At 47.1% G+C, this 20,000-nt stretch overlaps 1 protein-coding gene across 1 annotated transcript in view; it reads right to left on the bottom strand.

Annotated features, from left to right (window-relative positions):
* Positions 1-20,000, bottom strand: part of LOC119568075 (homeobox protein homothorax-like) — a 242,735-nt gene that overhangs the window by 159,366 nt on the left and 63,369 nt on the right. The gene's annotated exons all lie outside the window — the stretch shown is intronic.

The raw sequence follows: 20,000 nt of genomic DNA, 5'->3' as shown, positions 1-20,000 counted from the left end.
ACAGACACACACACACACACACACACACACACACACACACACACACACACACACACACACACACACACACACATGCATACCCAACTAACACTCTCACTTTATTCCTCCCTCCTTCCTTCCCTTCCTCTCCCTCCTCCCTCCCTCCTTCCCTCCCTCCCTCCCTCCCTCCCTCCTTCCCTTCCTTCCTTCCCTTCCTTCCCTCCCTCCCTCCCTCCTTTCTTCCTTCCCTTCCTCTCCCGCCCTCCCTCCCTCCCTCCTTCCCTTCCTCTCCCTCCTTCCCTCCCTCCTCCCCCCCCCAGGAGTAAGAATGTGATGATGGGGTGATGGTGATCGTACATCGCCGCCAGAGCACGCCCATGGGTACGTATCATCACACGCTGAAGTTATGCATCTCCTGCACGCACACTTACCCTCCCCCCCCTCCCCCCTCCACGCGTTCCCTCCCCCAATCCTCGCCTCTCCCTCTACCCTCTCCTCTCACGCTATCGACATAAAGGTGAGAGGGAAAGGGAGGGAGGGAGGGAGGGAGGGAGGGAGGGAAAGGGAGGGAGGGAGGGAAAGGGAGGGAGAGAGGGAAAGGGAGGGAGGGAAGGAGGGAGGGAGGGAGGGAGGGAGGGAGGGAGGGAGGGAGGAAGGAAGGAAGGGAGGGAGAGGAAGGCGAGATTAAATTGGGAGATAGGGAGATAGGAGATGGGGAAATAAAGGCATATATATGAGAGAGAGAGAGAGCGTGATGGAAGAGAAAGAGAAAGAGAAAGGGAAAGGGAAAGGGAAAGAGAAAATGAGAAAAAGAGAGAAAGAGAAAGCGAAAAATAGAAAGAGAAAGAGAACACATACTATGAGTTAAAACACGGTACGAAATCATAAAAACACACACACCAAAAAAGACCCGAGGTGAAATAAAGTCTTAATATTTCGCATTCAGCGCTTGGAAATAAGACTGCAAGGCTTCACAACGAACAATTCCTCCAAATTGGCTTAAACTCGAGTGTGAGTTATTTACGGGCGAAGTGAGGATGGAGGAGGAGGAGGAGGAGGAGGAGGAGGAGAGGAGGAGGAGGAGGAGGAGGAGGAGGAGGAGGAGGAGGAGGAGGAGGAGGAGGAGGAGGAGGATGGAGGAGGAGGAGGAGGATGGAGGAGGAGGAATGAGGAGGATGGAGGAGAAGAAAAAAAAGGAAAAAATAAGGAAAATAATAATAATAATAATAATAATAATAATAATAATAATAATAATAATAATAATAATAATAATAATAATAATAATAATAATAATAATGATAATAATAATAATAATAATAATGATAATAATAATAATAATAACAATAATAGAAGAAGAAAAAGATGAGGAAGGAGGAGGCAGAAGAAGAAGAGGAAGAATAACTAGGAGTTCTAGTAAAAGGAGAGAGGGGAGGAGAGGAGAGGAGAGGAGGAGGAGAGAGGAGAGAGGAGAGGAGAGAAGAGAGGAGGAGAGGAGGAGAGGAGGAGAGGAGGAGAGGAGGAGAGGAGAGAGAAAAAAAAATGGGAGACAGAATCACAAATGGTTATTGATGTTGACTGCCCCTTAACTCCGTAATATAAGGCGTCACTCTCCATGCTCTCTGTACGGAGCGTGTGCGTGTGATGTCTATTTCGGTGTGTGTGCGTGTGTGTGTGCGTGAGAGAGAGAGAGTGAGTGAGTGAGTGAGTGAGTGAGTGAGTGAGTGAATGAGTGAGTGGGTGAGTGGGTGAGTGAATGAGAGTGAGAATGAAAGTGAGAGTGGGTGTGAGAGTGAGCGTGTCAGTGCTGTCTGTCTGTCTGTCTGTCTGTCTGTCTGTCTGTCTGTCTGTCTGTCTGTCTGTCTGTCTGTGTCTGTCTGTCTGTCTGTGTCTGTCTGTGTCTGTCTCCCATCCCTCTCCCCCTCTCCCTCCCTCTCTTCATCCCTCTTTCCAACCAGAAATGTATCCTAAAGTACTCTTGACCGAACAAGAAACAAAAACAGTAACAAAACATCACACACGTCAATCAGCATCAAGCCACACCCTCCCGCGCCCCTCTCCCTCCCTCCCTCCCTCCCTCCCTTTCTCCCTCCCTCCCTTTCTCCCTCCCTCCCTACTCATCTCTTATACACATACATATATATACATGTATCCATACAGGGTATATGTACATCCGTAGATATATGCCTTCATACATACATATATACGCATACATACACGCATACATACACGCATACATACATGCACACATACATATACACATTTCGACTACACAGTAGGAAAAGAAAAAAAAAAAACAAGGATAATAGTAAAGACTGGGAAAGACAAAGAGGGGGGGGGGTATAAGAGGTGTGTAGGGGGGGGGGGTTAACGAGGACCCACTTCATGACGGATGCTGGACGAGAAACCACGTACTCACACGTGCGCGCATGACAGAATCGCCATGCACTTACGAAGGCCGGTCATGCGAGGGACACAGGCAGGGCACGTGGCGTCATGCATGCCCCGCCGGCATTGGTTGGCATCGTTATGCAACGTCCGGTGACGTGATGTACGTGCGTGCGGCACGGGCGAGAAAATGACGCAGTCGTGACGTGCATGTGACGACGGCGGATATGACCTGTGCGCTATGGGGCGTGACGTAAGGTTGTGACGATGAGCGGGGATGGAAGGTAATGCGAAAAAGAGAAAGAGAGAGAGAGAAAGAGAGAGAGAGAAAAAAGAGAAAGAGAGAGAAAGAGAGAAGAGAAAGAGAGAAAGAGAGAAAGAGAGAAAGAGAAAGAGAGAGAGAAAGAAAGAAAGAAAGAAAGAAAGAAAAAAACAGAGAAAGGGAAAGAAAGACGAATGACAAAAAAAATTAAGAGAAATGAAAAACAAAACAATGTAGAAAAAAAAAAAAAAAAAATTAAAAAAAAAAGAAGGAAAGAAAGAAATGAAGAAAGAAAAGGGCGAATGAGGGGGGGGGGGAGGGAGGTGCACACAAGGCCGCCCACGACGCTGCCGCCCTTATCAAGAGTACGGGCGTGATGGACGACACCTCATTAACGCGTGGGCGTAGGAGCCGCTGGCGCTATGGTCGACGACGCCATATAAGAACATAATGATTTTCGACCGCGTGGTTCTCGACGCTCGCAATTATCATCCGGAGCCAAATATGCAAACGCTGCGACACCTAACCTATGGGAGGGGGTTGACAGGGGGGGGGACGGTTGACAGGGGGAAGGGTTGACAGGGGGAAGGGTTGACAGGGGGAGGGAACTGACAAAGGAAGGGTTTGACAGGGAGGGGGTTGGCAGGGAGAAGGAGCTGGCAAAGGAAGGGGTTGACATGGGGGGAGGGGGTTGACATGGAGGGAAGGGTTGACATGGGGGGAGGGGGTTGGCAGGGGAGAAGGGAAGCTGTGACAAGAGGAAAAGTCGACAGGGGAAATAGAGTTGACGAGGAGGAGGGAAGCTGACAAGAGGGGAAACGGAGTCGACACTGGCAGAGAGGACTGGCATAGAATAGACCCAACAAGCGGCCTGTTCGACAACCGGCCTGTTCGACAACCGGCCTGCTCGACAACCGGCCTGCTCGACAACCGGCCTGTCCGCCTCTTCGGAAGACTTAGAGAATAACAATCGCCATTATATCAGGCGAGCGGACGCCTGGACGCCCCCACTGATAAGAATTCAATTAATGTGTTATTCCGAATTAGAAAACGCGGAGACGTGGACACTTCCACAATAAAGCACAGTCGAACTTGCACGGAGAGTCGAGCGCAAATTCCGTAACATTTTCCGTAATTACAGGCACGTCCGCACACATATACATCATCATAATAAATAAATAAATGTAAAAAAAATATATATGTACATAATAAATATATAAATAATAAACAAATCAATTTAATAAAACATAAATACACACACATAATAAATAAGGAAATAATGAATAAAAAAATCAATAAAAATGAAAAAAAAAAAAAAAAAAAAAAAATTACACATGCGTATCCAGGCACCCATTCCTCCTCTCACCCCCTCCCCCCTCCCCCCCAAGTGTCTCGTCGGAGGGAGCGCGTGCGGGCGTGCGGACGGGCGTGCGGGCGGGCGTGCGGGCGTGCGGGCGCTCAGGGAAATCTCAGCGATCCATCAGAGCGAAAAAAAACGATCGGGAGAAGGTCGGGCTTCGGATTACCATATCTTTTCCATTACACTCCATTCGTGTGCCTATTACACCTTCATCCCGTCATCATTATCACTATTATCCACACGCCGTTATCATCACCTCCTCCTCCTCCTTTTCCTTAGCTCCCCCTCCCCTCCCCCCTGTCAGACGTCGCCCCATGCGGATATCTGCACCATTAATTTCACATAAAATACGATATATATAATATATATATATATATATTATATATATATAATATATATATATAGATATAATAAAATTAGATATATAGATTATATATATATAGATATATATATAATATTTTAAATAAATATATATATATTATAATTATATATAACATATATATATAAAATATATAAAAGGATATATATAAAATAATAATATATACATAATATAAAATTTTAAATATACATAATATATATAATATATATAATATTTTATAAAATTTTATACATATATTACATATAGATACATATATACATATATAATAAAATATATTATATATATATATATATATATATATATTACAAATATATACATTTATATATATACTTGTATATAAATTTATTTGTATATATATATATATATATATATATATATATATATATATATATATATATATATATATATATATATATATAAACACACCCAAACCCACACGCCCCCACACACCTTCCTCCCCGTCCCCTCAAGGGTGGGCGTGGGCGCGAGGGGAGGAGAAGGGGGGGGGGGAGCACGGCAGATGGGCGGGTACAAATGGTGATGACTTTATGAACTAATGGTGATGACGGTCGGGCTGACGGCTGACATGCATCAGCCAGGCGATCTGATGGGGTGCCTGACGAAGAAATTTAATGGTAAGAAACCTCTTAGGCAATGAGTGATGAAGGGGGGAGGGGGGGAGGGGAGATGGACTAATGTATGGGTGCGCTAAAGGAGCGAGAGACAGGGACAGGGGAAAGAGAAAAAAAATATATACATATAAATATAAATATAAATAGCTTTATATTTATATATATATATATATATATATCTATATATATATATATTATATAGTATATATATATATTATATATATATATATAGATGATATATAGATATATAATATAGTAATATATATATATAATGGTGAAAGAGAGAGAGAGAGAGAGAGAGAGAGAGAGAGAGAGAGAGAGAGGAGAGAGAGAGAGAGAGAGAGAGAGAGAGAGAGAGAGAGGGGGAGGGGGTTTGTGGGAATCAGAGAGAAAGCTTTTGTGATAAAAAGGTGTAGGTGATATATCTGTTTTCCTTTTTCTCTCTTAATGGATCCTCCTCCTCCCCCTCCCCTTCTCACTCTCACTCTCACTCTCTACTCTCTCTCTCTCTCCTCTCCTCTCCTCTCCTCTCACTCTCACTCTCACTCTCACTCTCACACACACACACACACACACACACACACACACACCAAACACACAACAACACACACACACACAACAAATAACACGCGAACACACAATCTGCATGATAAATCATTCAACAAGAAAAATAAAAACATCACCACCCGATCCCCCTCCCCCCTCCCCCTATCCCCCTTGCCCCCCTCACCTCCCTCCCCCCCCTTCCCCCACATCTCCCCCCATTGCAACCTTTAAGACCCAAACTTCAACGGTCTTTCTGCAACAATCCTGTCATTTCCTTCGCTCGGTCTTCGTGCAAGAAGAAAAAACAACAACAACAAAATAATAAAAAAGGACAAATAAAAGAAGAAAAAGTGGGATAAATTTCGCTTCCTCTCCATTCCCTCCCTTCTCCCCATCATCGTACTCCTCCTCCTTCCCTCCCTTCTCTCCTACTCTTCCTATCTCCCCCCGTTCCTCCCTTCCTCCCTATTCCCCATCGTGAAAAAGAATCGGCAGAAATTGGCGCCCTGTCAACATCTTACCCTCTTACCCTCTGTCTATATCTCCCTTCTTTTTCTCTCCCTCTCTATCTATCAATCTTTAGCTTCTTATACCTTCCCCCGATGTTTCTCTCTCTCTCTCTCTCTCTCTCTCTCTCTCTCTCTCTTCTCTCTCTCTCTCTCTCTCTCTCTCTCTCTCTCCTCTCTCTCTCTCCCTCTACGGCAGAACTAATGGCCATGAAATGAGAAAAACGCCGAAAGAGTCGCAAGTATTCGGCAATCTGTCAGCGCGTGTCAGGAGCCTTGTGACCCCGCCTCTCACACCCTGTTTAGTGACCCCTTAAAGAAAACGGATGGCTGGACGTCGCTCTCTCCCTCTCTCTCTCTTTCTCTCTTCCTTTCTCTCTCTCTTTTTTTTTTGTCTGTCTGTCTGTCTGTTGTCTGTCTGTGTCTGTCTGTGTCTGTCTGTGTCTGTCTGTCTGCCTGTCTGCCTGCCTGCCTGTCTGCCTGCTTGCCTGCCATTAGACCCCCAAGTAAAACAAAAATTACGAATAACCGGAATGCCAGAGCGTTTAAACAACGAAAATAAATAAACGAGAAGAATATATCCGCCATCTTTTTTTTTTCCTCTCTTTTCTTTCTCCCCAAAACAAGAAAAGAATGTCTGGCATTCTATGATGCCATTCTTGCTCCTCTACTACTAACGGTGCGGGTGAGTAACGACGCTTGAGCAATGTACGAGAGAAAGAGAGAGAGAGAGAGAGAGAGAGGAGAGAGAGAGAGAGAGAGAGAGAGAGAGAGAGAGAGAGAGAGAGAGGAGAGAGAGAGAGGAGAGAGAGAGAGAGAGAGAGAGAGAGAGAGAGAGAGAGAGAGAGAGAGAGAGAGAGAGAGAGAGAGTGAAAGAGAGAGAAGAAAAAAATATATATAGACAGATAAATAATAGATAGCGGCAAAGAAAGAGAAAAATACATTGTCCTTATTCACTCGAGTCTTGGACTGCCCCCCCCCCCCCCGAAAAAAAACCTCTATATAATTTCCTTAATCTTCTACCTCTATAAAACGGCGTCGCCATCAAAGAATCGATAAGAATTTTCCCTTTTCACAAAAAAAGAAGGCGAAAAAGGATTAAAAAAAAAAAAAAAAAAACAGAAAAAAACAGAAAAAAACACTAATCGGCTCAAATCTGCTCCACCTCCAAAAGTAGTGTTTAAAACTTAAAGCCTAACAACCGTTCTTTGAGCGGAAGGAAAAAAAAACAATTTCGGAAGTGTGTTTGTGGGGGGAGAGGGGGAGGGGGGGTAGAGAAATTAGTATTAGATGCCTACCTTTCTTTCTTTCTCTTCCTCCTCTCTTTCTCTTTGTTTACTTTCTCTCTTTCATTCATTCTTTCATTTATTTTTCTATCCCCCACCCCATTCTCTCTCTCTCTCTCTCTCTCTCTCTCTCTCTCTCTCTCTCTCTCTCCCTTTTAACTCCATCAAGAGTACCTGGTTCTCTTGATCTCCTTCGTTACGACCACTTAATTATCATTCAACGAGGAGGGAACAGAAGGGAAGGGCGAGAGAAGAGAAGAGAAGAGAAGAGAAGAGAAGAGAAGAGAAGAGAAGAGAAGAGAAGAGAAAAGAGAGATAAAAAAAAGAAGAAACGGAACGAGACGATAAAAGAAAAGGAGAAACCAATAAAGAAAACCAGAAGGATGAAGTAGGGGAAGAAAAAGAAAAAAAGTAAATAAAAGCGAAGAGTAAGAGGGAAGGTGGAATAAGGGAGGGGGGGTGTGGGGGGGGGGGGAGATGCTTAGAAGCACGACAATAATCTGGTTAAGGAGAAGTGGCCACATGCAAATGACACGGGGCTGGAAAACTCGAAACGCTGCTGAAGTGACCTTTTTTTATATTTCATTTCATTGGGGAGGGAGGGGAGAGGGAGGGAGTAATAATAGGAATAGGGGGAAAAGAGAGGGAGAAGAGAAAGGGGAGGGGGAGGGGGGGGAACACGGTTTAGAAGGGAAAAGGAGAGAGCAAAAACAAAGAAGTGAAAAGAATGAAGCTTGAGATGAGAGAAAAAAAAATAAAAATAAAAATAAATATATATTTTAAAATATATATAATTATATAAAAATTTTTATATATATATAATAATATATAATTATAAAAATATAAATAAAAAGAAAAAGATCCCTTTCCCCCCCTCCCTTTCCCCTCCCTTCTCCCCCCCTCTCCCCTCTTCCTCCTCCTCCTCCTCCCCCCCCACCTCCTCCCCCCTCCACCTCCTCCCCTCCCCCTCCCCTCCCCTCCACCTCCCCCCCCCCTCCACCCCCCCCCCCACCCCCCCTTTCCCCCCCTCCTCCCCCCCCCTCCATCTCCCCCCCCTCCCCCTCCCCCCCCCCCCCCCTTCCTCATCGTCCTTCACTATCAATTTCCAATACACTATAAATAACCGATAAAGGGACGCAAAAAAGAAAACCCCACATTTAGCAGAGAACATCAACCAGCGACCGGCTCATATCTCTCCCGGATGTACAAGGATGTGTATAGGAGACGAGGGAGGGAAGAAGGAGAGGGAGGGAAGAAGGAGAGGGAGGAAAGAAGGAGAGGGAGGAAAGAAGGAGAGGGAGGAAAGAAGGAGAGGGAGGAAAGAAGGAGAGGGAGGAAAGAAGGAGAGGGAGGAGGGGAGGGAGGGGGAAGGAAGGGGGGGGGAGAGGGAGGAGAGGCTGGAGAGGATGGAGGAAGAGAGGATGGATATAAATGAATATGGGAGATGGGAGATAAATAAAGGAGAGAGGAAGGAGATGGAATAAAGACGGGTAGAGGGAGGAGAAGAGAAGAAGAACAAAGAAGGGAGGTGGATGTAGAGTGGAAGAAGGAGAAGGAGAGAGGGAAAGGGGGCTATAAAAGGGAGGAAAATAAGAAGGGGGAGGAAACAGGCGAAGGAGGGGACGGAGAAAGGGGGAGGGAGGATGGGCCCCGGGGAAGGGGAAGAAGGAAAAGAGGAGGGAAGAAAAAAGGGAGGAAAGAGGATATATCTTTATAGTGAAGAAAAAGGTGAAGAAAAAACAATAAAATAATAACGACGAAATAAATAAATAAACGATAATAATAACAAAAACAACAACAATAATAATAAAAATACTTTCGCAGCATCACGATCACATTCATCTCCCTTTCCATCATTTCTCATACTCTCCCTCCCCTTTCCCATCCCTCCCCTCCCTCCTCCCTCCCTCCCATCCCTCCCTCCCTCCCCCCATCCCTCCCCCCCTTCCTCTCATCCCTCCCTCCCTTCCTCTCATCCTCCCCTCCTCCCTCCTCCCTCCCTCCCCTCCCTCCCATCCCTCCCCCCCATCCCTCCCTCCCTCCCTCCCATCCTTCCCATCCCTCCCTCCCTCCCTCTTCCCATCCCTCCCTCCCTCCCTCCCTCCCTCCCTCCCTCCCTCCCTCCCCCACACTAAGTCGACAGAGGGTATTAGATGGCAGAACATCTACAGCTCATCAGCAATATCTTATGATAGCAGGGGAATATCAGCCCGGATTTTACTAATGGAAGTATAATGAAAAATATTTCCATCCAACCTCGGTTTATCCTGCCAGCATTGAGCCCTGCGCCCTCGGTTGCCGGTGCGTGATAATATCCTCTCCGTCTGCCTTGAGGAAACATTATGGCGCAGGTTAAATTTTCTTGTGTGTATATATATATATATATATATATATATATATATATATATATATATATATATATATATATATATATGTGTGTGTGTGTGTGTGTGTGTGTGTGTGTGTGTGTGTGTGTGTGTGTGTGTGTGTATGTGTGTGTTGATGTTTATACGGGTGAGTGAGTGAGTGAGGGAGTGAGGATATGTGTGTGTGAGCGTAATTACATGTGCACAAAAATAAATACACTACGGATCCTTATATACAGACACATCATTATTCATGGGAACTACACTGTAATATATCTCTTAGCTTTCACATCACAAACCAAAAGCTAAATAACAACAACAACAACAGCAACAGCAACACCAATAGCAACAACAACAACAAAAGACGAATACAGCACGCGTCGTTTTTGAAACTTGGATGGCCAGACCGTAGAGTTTTTTTCCGCCCTCCGCTCGGCAAAAATTTCGCCGTCGCACAATGGCCGGCCGGCGGGAGGGACAACCGGGCGATAAATAGACGGCTCGCCATCTGCCAACACTGCCTCCTCCCTCCTCCTTTTTTTCAATATTTCCCTAATGATCTAGGCTTTCGGGAAGGGGGGAGGGGGGAGGGGGGAGGGAAGGAGAAGGAGGGGGGGAGGGCTATTACAGAGACGCTTGCCAAATTTTCTGCACTTTCTCTATCGTCATCGCACAGTCATTACGATAATGTTAGGAGGGAGAGAAGGGGGAGATAAAGGGAGGGGGATAAAGGAATACAAGGAGAAAAGATGGAGAATAGAGAAGAATAGAGAAAGAGGGGGGGAGGAGAGAGAAAAAGAGTGAAGAGGATGGAAAGGAAATAAGGTCAAAACTCTTGATGAAACACCGATACCAGTCCAGAGATTTCGTCGCCATGGAAACAAGAAAATCCTCCTCTTATTCATCATCGTGAAAAAGGGAATGAAAGAGATGAACAAAGAAACCGATAATAGGGATAAGATAAATGTGTGAATATGACATCATTGTTTTTTCAGTTGTTTAATGGTGATGTAAACTAGATTTTAGAGATATAGATAGATAGATAGAGAGAGAGTGAGAGAGAGAGAGAGAGAGAGAGAGAGAGAGAGAAGAGAGTGAGAGAGAGTGAGAGAGAGAGAGAGAGGAGAGAGAGAGAGAGAGAGAGAGAGAGAGAGAGAGAGAGAGAGAGAGAGAGAGAGAGAGAGAGAGAGAGAGAGACCAAGCTGAAATTTCCAAGAAGTCTTATATGGAAGACAAAGAAGAAGGCGAAGGCGAAGAAGAAAAATGGTGGTCAAAGATCTCATTTTGGACCAAAGACAAAAAGGCTTTTGCTTCTCTCACTCTCACTCACTCTCACTCCCTCTCTCTCTTTTCCTCTCTCTCTTTTCCTCTCTCTCTTTTCCTCTCTCTCTTTCCCTCTTTCCCTCTCTCTCTCTCTCTCCGTCCCCTACACTCTCCACCCCCCACCCGGCCCCCCTCCCCCACCCCATCACACGCCCATAACCATGATTGTAGGTCATCAAATATGCATCTGCCTGGTGGTGGCGCGGCCGTAGGAAGTGTCCCTAACCTGAGGGACTCGGGACTCTGTGACAAGTGTACAGTGCTGGGGGGGAGGGGGGAGGAGGAGGGAGAAGGAGGGAGGAGGAGGAGGAGGAGGAGGAGGAGGAGGAGGAGGGAGAGGATGAGGAGGAGGAGGAGGAGGAGGAGGAGAAGAGGAGGAGGAGGAGGAGGAGGAGGAGGAGGAGGAGGAGGAGGAGGAGGAGGAGGAGGAGGAGGAGGGAGGAGGAGGAGGAGGAGGAGGAGGAGGAGGAGGAGGAGGAGGAGGAGGAGGAGGAGGAGGAGGAGTAGAGAGAGAGAAAGAGAGGAGAGAAAGGGAAAGCGGGAGGAGAGAGAGGGAGAGGAAAAGATGCTGTAACGAGGAGGAGCAGGGAGAAGGAGGGGGGGGAGGAAGGGGAGAGGGAGAGAGCGAAAGAAAGTGAGACATACATAATAACAACATAAAACCAAATTGTTAGAAACGTCACCGACGCCAAGAATCGAAACAATAACAACACAGCAATAAAGGTCTCTCCCCCTTCCTCCCCTTCTCTCTCTCTCTCTCTCCTCTCTCTCTCTCTCTCTCTCTCTCCTCTCTCTCTCTCTCTCTCTCTCTCTCTCTCTCTCTCTCATTAATTTCTTTCACTTACAAACAGACAAAACAGACAAACACACAAAAACAAACAAACACATACCCACGGAAATCCGAATCTCAAACATCAAGGAATTCCCGAAGCATGAGAGGCTCGTAAATATTTCTCCCTGACATCATTCCCGCCTCCCTCTCTCCCTCTTTTTCTCCTTTCCTTCCCTCCCCCCCCCCCTCTCTCCGTTCTTCGGTCTCTCTCTCGGTCTTTCTCGGTTGGTCGGTCGTTCGGTCTCTATCTCTATCTCTATTTTATCTCTATCTCTATCTCTATCTCTTTTGTGAGATGTTCGTTTTTTTTTTATCTGTTTCTTATTCGTTTCTAACTTTCCTGGTGTATTATATTTTATTCTATTATCTCTTCTTTGTCTTCCCTTCCTAATTTTCTGGTTCTCCTTCCTTCCTAATTTTCTGGTTCTCCTTCCTATCTTATTTCCAGTCCCTCATCATCATCTAACATTTATCGCTCTTTTGCGCCTCCCCATTATTCTCCTCCCCATTCTTCTTCTCCTCCTCCTCCCCATTCTTCTTTTTTTTCTTCTTCTTCTTCTTCCCCTCCCCTTTTCCTTTTCCTTTTCCTTTTCCTTTTCCTTTTCCTTTTCCTTTTCCTTTTCCTTTTCCTTTTCCTTTTCCTCCTTCTCCTCCTCCTCCTCCTCCTCCTCCTCCTCCTCCTCCTCCTCCTCCTCCTCCTCCTCCTCCTCCTCCTCCTCCTCCTCCTCCATTTACCCTCACACTGTTGTTGTTGGAGGCAGTCGAGCCTAAAAGCAGGAGGCAATTTTGGCACCATTTGCTCACTTATGAATATTGAAGCAAGTAATGTTGTTAAGGCGAGGGGGAAAGGGGGTGGGGGTGGGAGAAGGGGGAGAAGGGGGGAGGGGGAGAAGGAGAAGGAGGGGGGGGGGAGAGGGAAAAGAGAGGGAGAGGACTAAACAAGGAGAGGGGGAGAGGAAAATGGAAGAAAAAAAAAATAGATTGATGTGAAGAGAGACAAAATAGATAAATAGATGAATAGAGATTTCGAGAAAGATATGGGAAGATTACGTATTTTTACATTATTATTACTATTATTATTACACGAATATTTTTGGATTTAATACAAATACGAGTAAATTACAAACTCATTGTTTTCGACTCGAAAAGATCATCCCTCTCCCTCCCTCCCTCCCTCTCCTTCCCTTTCCTCTCCCTCCCTCTCTCTCTCTGATTCCCTATTCCTCTCCCTCTCTCTTATTCCCTATTCCTCTCCCTCTCTCTCTTATTCCCTATTCCTCTCCCTCTCTCTTATTCCCTATTCCTCTCCCTCTCTCTTATTCCCTATTCCTCTCCCTCTCCTCTTATATTTTTTCCCTATTTATTTCCTCTCCTCCCTCTCATCTATTCTCTAATCGCTGAACCAGATGCCGAAGATGTATGTGTCGTCGGCCGCCAGGGGGAGGAGGGGGGGTGTAGAGGGGGGGAGGGTGGGGGGTGCAGGTTGCGGGGTCTTCCAGATAATTGAATTATAAAAGGGAAGGAAAAGCTCTCTCTCCCCCTCCCTATGCTTCCTTTATTTTCTCCCTTTCTCCGTCTCTCTCCCTCTGTGTCCGTTATCTAATCTAATAATAACAATGTAAATGATAACAATAATGCTTACGATAATGAGGATGACACAAATAATGAAAAAAAAAGATAACGAAAATACCAATGCTTATCATTATTCTCTCTCTCTCTCACTACCTTCCCCTCCCTCCCCCTCTCCCTCTCCTTCGCCCTCCCCCTCTCCCTCTCCTCCTCCTCCTCCCTCTCTCTCTTCCTCTCTACCTCTCCCTCTCTTTTTCTTTCTCTCCCCTCTCTCCCTCTCTCCCTCTCCTCCCTCTTCCACCTCCTCTGCTCGTCCCTCCCTCTCCCGGCGTTCAGTCCACCCCCACACACACCTTTACCCCTCCCACGCTTGTCCTCGGCGCCGCCCCCCCCTTCCTCCACCGCCCACCGCCCACAAAAAAGGCAAACATGGTGCGGCAGTTCTTCGTGTTGGTCTAGTAGGCGGAGGGTGAGAGAGAAAGAGATGGAAAGAAGAATGGAAGAAAGGAGAATTAAGACAATTTAAGAGGACGGCGAATTTAGGAGGAGAGGAGGAGGAGGAGGAGGAGGAGGAGGAGGAGGAGGATGATGAGGAGGAGGAGGAGGAGAAGGAGGAGGAGGAGGAGGAGGAGGAGGAGGAGGAGGAGGAGGAAGAAGAAGAAGAAGAAGAGGAGAAGATTCAGAGGCCAATGACATTTACAAAAGCATGTTTTTTTTTCCTTGTTTTTTTTGCTCTGCTTCCTCCTCTTCTTCTTCTTCTTCTTCTTCTTCTTCTTCTTCTTCTTCTTCTTCTTCTACCTTTTTCTTTGTTTTCGCTTCTTCTCCCCCTTCCCTCTCTTCCTCCCCCCACCCCACCCCCCACCCCGCCCTCCGCCGCACCCTGACAATCCACCTGAAACTTAACCATAAAAACTCGCGGCAGGTTGACACGTGGCTCAACCTGCCGAGTCATTTCGCATGGAGGGAGGGGGAGGGGGAGGGGAGGGAAAGGAGGGAAGAGAAGGGAAGGGAGGGAAGAGAGGGGGGGGAAGGGGACGTCGATGGGAGGGAGGGAAGGGGATTGGAGGGAGGTCGCAAGTAAATAGGAGGGATAGGGAAGAAGATAAAAGACGAAGACGGAGAGGAGAAAACGAAGAAGAGGGAGGGGAGGGGGAGGTCACAACGAGTAATAAAAGGATAGGAGGATGAGGAATAAAAAAGACGGAGAGAAGAAAAGAAGAAGAAGAAGAAGAAGAAGAAGAAGAAGAAGAAGAAGAAGAAGAAAAACGAGGAGAGAAGAGGTCACAACGAGTAAATAAAGGAGAGACAGAGAAGAGGAGAATAAGAAATAAATCAGAAACCGAGAAAAGCCAACAGAAAAGAAAAGGAACGAAAAAAAAAAGAATAGAAAAAGAAAAGTGAGAGAGAGAGAGAGAGCTAGTAGAGTATCAGAGATATATATGAGAGAGAGAGAGAGAGAGAGAGAGAGAGAGAGAGAGAGAGAGAGAGAAGAATGAAAACCCACAACAAAATACGAGCGAGACGAGTGCCTCAGCTTCCTAGAGCCTCTAAGTCAGTCAACAATGCCATAAACAGAAGTACATTATAGACACGCCTCCCCACCCGCCCACAGGAGCGCCCTTGTAGACATCACAAACTCACCTAAACCTTTCATAAAGTCGTAGAAAATGTAAACTAACATCGTATAGGCCTAAGGCGCGCTAACGCTCACACTTGGCGTATGAGCGATGAACCCGAGGGTTTGGGGAGTCTGCGCGTCTGCCCCAAAACCCCCCCCATCCCTCCTCTCGCTCTCCTCCTCCTCTCCTCTTTCTCCTCCTCCTCCTCTCCTCTTTCTCCTCTCCTCCTCTCCTCCCCCTCTCCTCTTCCTTCTCCTCTTCCTCCTCCTCCTCCTCCTCCTCCTCTCGTTTTTCGTTTTGCGTCTTCTTCGTTTTTCTTGTCTCCCCTTTCCTTTTTTATTGTTCTTCTCAATCCTCGTTTTTTTTTTTCTAAATGTTCCTATTTGCTAGTTACTCTACCTATCCCATTCTTCTTCATTCCAACGGGCGTCTCTCTCTCTCTCTCTCTCTCTCTCTCTCTCTCTCTTCTCAGTCTCCTCTCTCTCACTCTCTCTCTCTCTCTCTCGCTCTCTCTCTCTCTCTCTCGGCTCTTCTCCGTCATCTCTTCTCTCTCCCCTCTCCTCTCTCTCTCTCTCTCTCTCTCTCCTCTCTCTCGCCCTTTCCTAAACAACTTTCTCCCTCTCCCTCCCTCTCTCCTCCTCCCTCTCTCCCTTTCCTAAACAACTCCCTCCCTTTCCGATGCGCTCGATGACAGCCAAGTCGCCAAGGCCGGTGCGATGGGGGCCTAAATTTGTTGACTCTTTCTCCTGTGTTCCTTCATCATCACCGTCTTCCTCTACTTATGTTGTTCTTTATTTTCCTCCTCTTCTTTTTCTTCTCCTTATTTTTCTTCGGTGTATTCATTCCTTCTCCCCCTTTCCTCCCCTTCTAACCCATTTCTTCCTATTCCTCCTTCCCTCCCTCCCTCCCTCTCTTCCTCCCTCCCTTCCCTCCATTTCTTCCCCCCCATCCTCCCCCTACTTTCCCCCCCATCCTCCCCCCTACTTTCCCCCCTCCTCCCCCCCCCACTTCCCCCCCCTTCCCCCCCTCCTCCCCCCCACTTCCCCCCCTCCTCCCTCCCACTTCCCCCTCCCCCCATACAATGCCGTTCGCCGCCCTAGTTTCATCAGTAAATGACGCGTCAAATATTCATGGGAACCGCCAAGGAACTCCCAGTAGGCGTGTATGACGAACTTCTCATCTAGAATGCACGACGGAAATGTTTGAAGCTAAAGGGGGGAGATAGAGGGAATGGGGGGGAGATAGAGGGAAAGGGGGGGAGGAGAAAGAGGGAATGGGAGGGGGGAAGAAAGAGGGAATGGGAGGGGGGAAGAAAGAGGGAATGGGAGGGGGGAAGAAAGAGGGAAGGGGAGGGGGGAAGAAAGAGAGGGGGAGGAGAGGGGGAAGTGGGGAGGGGGAAGGGCAGGAGAGAAAGAGGGGAGGGGAGGAAGAGGGGAGGGAGTATCACCCTCTTCCTCTATCTTTTCTATTCTTTTCCTGCTCCCTCCTCCCCCTCCTCTTTCGCTCCTGCAAGATGGGAAGGAAGAAGGGGGAAGGGGGAAGTCAGGAGGAAAGAGAGGGAGAGGGGGAGGAGAGGCGAGGAAGGAGGAGGAAAGAGAGGAAGAGAGAGAAGAGAAAGGGGGAAGGGGAAGAGACCAAGGGGGAAGAAGAGAGGAGAGGAAAAGGAAAACGAAAGAAGGAAAAGGAAGCGAAGAAGAGAAAAGAAAAAAAAAGCGAAGGAAAGAGAAAAGGAAAAAGACGGCGAAGAAAAGAGAAAAGGAAAAAGACGGCGAAGAAGAGAGAAAAGGAAAAGGAAGGGAAGAAGAGAGAAAAAGGAAAAAGAAGAAGAGAGAACAGGAGAAGGCGACGGCCAAGGAGCGCCGAGGACAAGGCAACGCGGGGGGGGGGGGCGGGGGGGGGGGGGGGGGTGAGAAAGCGGCATGCAGGTAGCCCTAACGTAACGATGCTCAAACAATCGGCCCGAAATACCCGCCACACACTTTGATTAATTGCCTTTGATAAACACTCGAGATTCAGATACCCTTGGCGGACGTGATCGCAACGTACCCGGAGATTGCACACCGCCCCCGCCACGCTAAATCAACATTCCCTTTGCAGGACGCTTCACTGCAATTTTTTTTCCCTCCCTCCCCATTTCTGTTTCTGTCTCTCTGTTTTTGTCTGTATGTCTGTATGTATGTATGCCTGTATGTTTCTATGTCTGTATGTCTGTATGTCTGTATGTCTGTATGTCTGTATGTCTGTATGTCTCTCTCTCTCTCTCTCTCTCTCTCTCCTCTCTCTCTCTCTCTCTCTCTCTCTCTCTCTCTCTCTCTCTCTCTCTCTCTCTCTCTCCTTTTTCGTAAGTCATCAACATTGTTTTTAATGTAAGTATGTTTCTCTTCTATATTTTTTCTGTTTTCTTGATGTTTTGAACTTTTTTTTTTTTTTGTTCTTTAATTAGATTGACATGTAAAATAGGATTCTACCCCCCCCCCCACCTTCATCCTGGAATACAACCTGAACGCTCTCGGGGGGGGGGGGGGGGTAGGGGGGTAGGGGGGTATGAAAAATTCTTTAAGTAAATGTTCATCGTCCGAAATCCTATTAATGTCGTCTAAGTAAAGTCATCCTTCCCCTTTGTACATTTCTCACACCAAACACAATGAGTGAAAACGTTAAAAAAAAGAAAAAAGATAAAAAAAAAAAAAATCCTTCTCAAAAATCCTTCGCTGTCTCCTCCAGCGCCCCCCCCCCCTCCTCCTCTTCCTCATCCCACTCCCCATTCTCTCTCCCCCCCCCCGTCTCTCGTCTAAACTTTTCGCACGGAGCGCTGGCCTGAACTCTTGCGCTTCAACCTGCTGGGTTCCTCTTAGCCCTCTCTCTCTCTCTCTCTCTCTCTCTCTCTCTCTCTCTCTCTCTCTCTCTCTCTCTCTCTCTCTCTCTCTCTCTCTCTCTCTCTCTTTCTTCTCCTCCCCTCTTTTCCCTCTTTTCCTCTCGCCTTCTGTTCCTACTCCTTCCCCCTCTTCCCCTGCCTGTCCTCCTCCCTCCTTCCCCTCCCTCTCCTCCTCCCTCCTTCCCCTTCCTCTCCTCCCTCCCTCCCTTCCTCCTCCTCCTCCTCCTCCCCTCCTCCTCCTCCTCCCTCCCTCCCTCCCTCCCTACCTATCCCCTCCTCCTCCTCCCTCCTCCTCCTCCTCCTCCTCCTCCTCCTCCTCCTCTTCCGTATGAAGGAGATGCAATCCATCTTCTGTACATCACGGGAACTAACACACAGACGTCTCGGCGGGCTACTGGGTATTCAACACCATCGCCCAGCTCTCTCGTTCTCTCTCGTTCTCTTTCTCTCTCGTTCTCTTTCTCTCTCTCTCTCTCTCTCTCTCTCTCTCTTTTCTCTCTCTCTCTCTCTCTCTCTCTCTCTCTCTCTCTCTCTCTCTCTCTCTCTCTCTCTCTCCTCTTTCTTCCCTTTCGTCGTTTTCATCCGCCGTGCTTTCCCCTCCTAACCAGCTTTCTCTATTCCTAATTCCTCTTCCACAATTCATCATTATGGGACTTCCACGCTTTTGCAGACAGAAGGAGAAGCGATTCAATTCGTTTCCATTTTTTCTCTCTCTCTTGCTCTTCTCTGCTCCTGTTTTCTGAAGACGATTTACTCCCATTCTTTCTCTTGTTCTTTGTCTTTTCTTATTCCAGTACTTAATTCTAATTCCCTTTCTACGGTTTATCATCATCTTTCTCTTTCTCTCTCTCTCTCTTTTACATTTATTTCCAGTCATTCATCTTTTTCTACGATTTATTTCTCTCTCTCTCTCCTCTTTTTCCTCCTTACCTCCTATCATACGATTTATTATTTTTTTCTCTCTCTCTTCTTTTTCCTCCTTACCTCCCATCTTCAACATATCCCCCCCCTTTGTCTTCCTCCTCGCCTGCTCCCTTTCTTTCCCCTCCCAATCAGGCACGGCCAAGATTGATCAGAGATCCTGCGTGTATCGGCACCAGATTCACTTTCCCTATAACACTTGAAGATAAATTGATTCCTCATGTAAACAATATTCAAGCCGAGGCAACGATAGGAGCCACGTACATTAAATTCTTTTTTCCCGTCTCTCGATTTCTCTGTCTCTCTGGTCTGTGTGTTTGTGTGTGTATCTTGTCTCTTTTCTCTCCTCTATTTTCTCTCTCTATATCTCTCTTTTCTCATTCTTTTTCTTTTCTCTCTCTCTCTTTCTTTTCTCTCTCTCTTTTCTTTTCTCTCTCTCTCTTTCTTTTCTCTCTCTCTCTTTCTTTTCTCTCTCTCTCTTTCTTTTCTCTCTCTCTCTTTCTTTTCTCTCTCTCTCTTTCTTTTCTCTCTCTCTTTCTTTTCTCTCTCTCTCTCTTTTTGTCTGTCTCTGTCTCTATCTCCATTTTTTTATCTCCTTTTTTATTTCAGATGTTACATACCCCCACGATAGGTTCCTCGACCCCTCCGGCGGCGCCATCTTCGTGCCTCCATGTCCGTGCCCACCCATGCCCCTTCTGCCGCCTCGTCTCCTTCCAGCTCGCTGCCCCATTAACTCGCTCTTCTTTCCCATTGCTTTCTTCTCCTTCTCCTCTTCCCTCTGTTTCCCTCTTCCATTTATCACTTTTTTTTTCTTTTCCTTCTCCGTCTTTCAATACCTGTCCTCCTCCTCCTTCCTTCTTTCCTTCTCCTCCCTCTCCCTCCCCCCCCTCCTCCCTCTCCCTCCCTCCCCATCCCTCCCTCCCCATCCTTCCCTCCCCATCCTTCCCTCCCCTCCTCTCCCCATCCCTCCCTCCGTCCCTTCCTTCCCCTCCCCACCCCTCCCCATCCCTCCCCTCCCCATCCCTCCTCCCACCCCTCCCCATCCCCTCCCCTCCCTTTCCTTCGGCAGGACTTCGCCGCTGACGGGGGCCACTCGACATGGGGCGTGTTTGAACCTTGTGTTTGACTCCCGTGTTTGGCTTGGGAGTTTGTTATTTGAG

This window comes from Penaeus monodon, chromosome 43, assembly GCF_015228065.2.
Source record: "Penaeus monodon isolate SGIC_2016 chromosome 43, NSTDA_Pmon_1, whole genome shotgun sequence".
Lineage (NCBI taxonomy): Eukaryota > Metazoa > Arthropoda > Malacostraca > Decapoda > Penaeidae > Penaeus > Penaeus monodon.
The sequence above is the reverse complement of the archived record's forward strand: the minus strand, read 5'-3'. Positions and strand labels throughout refer to the sequence as shown.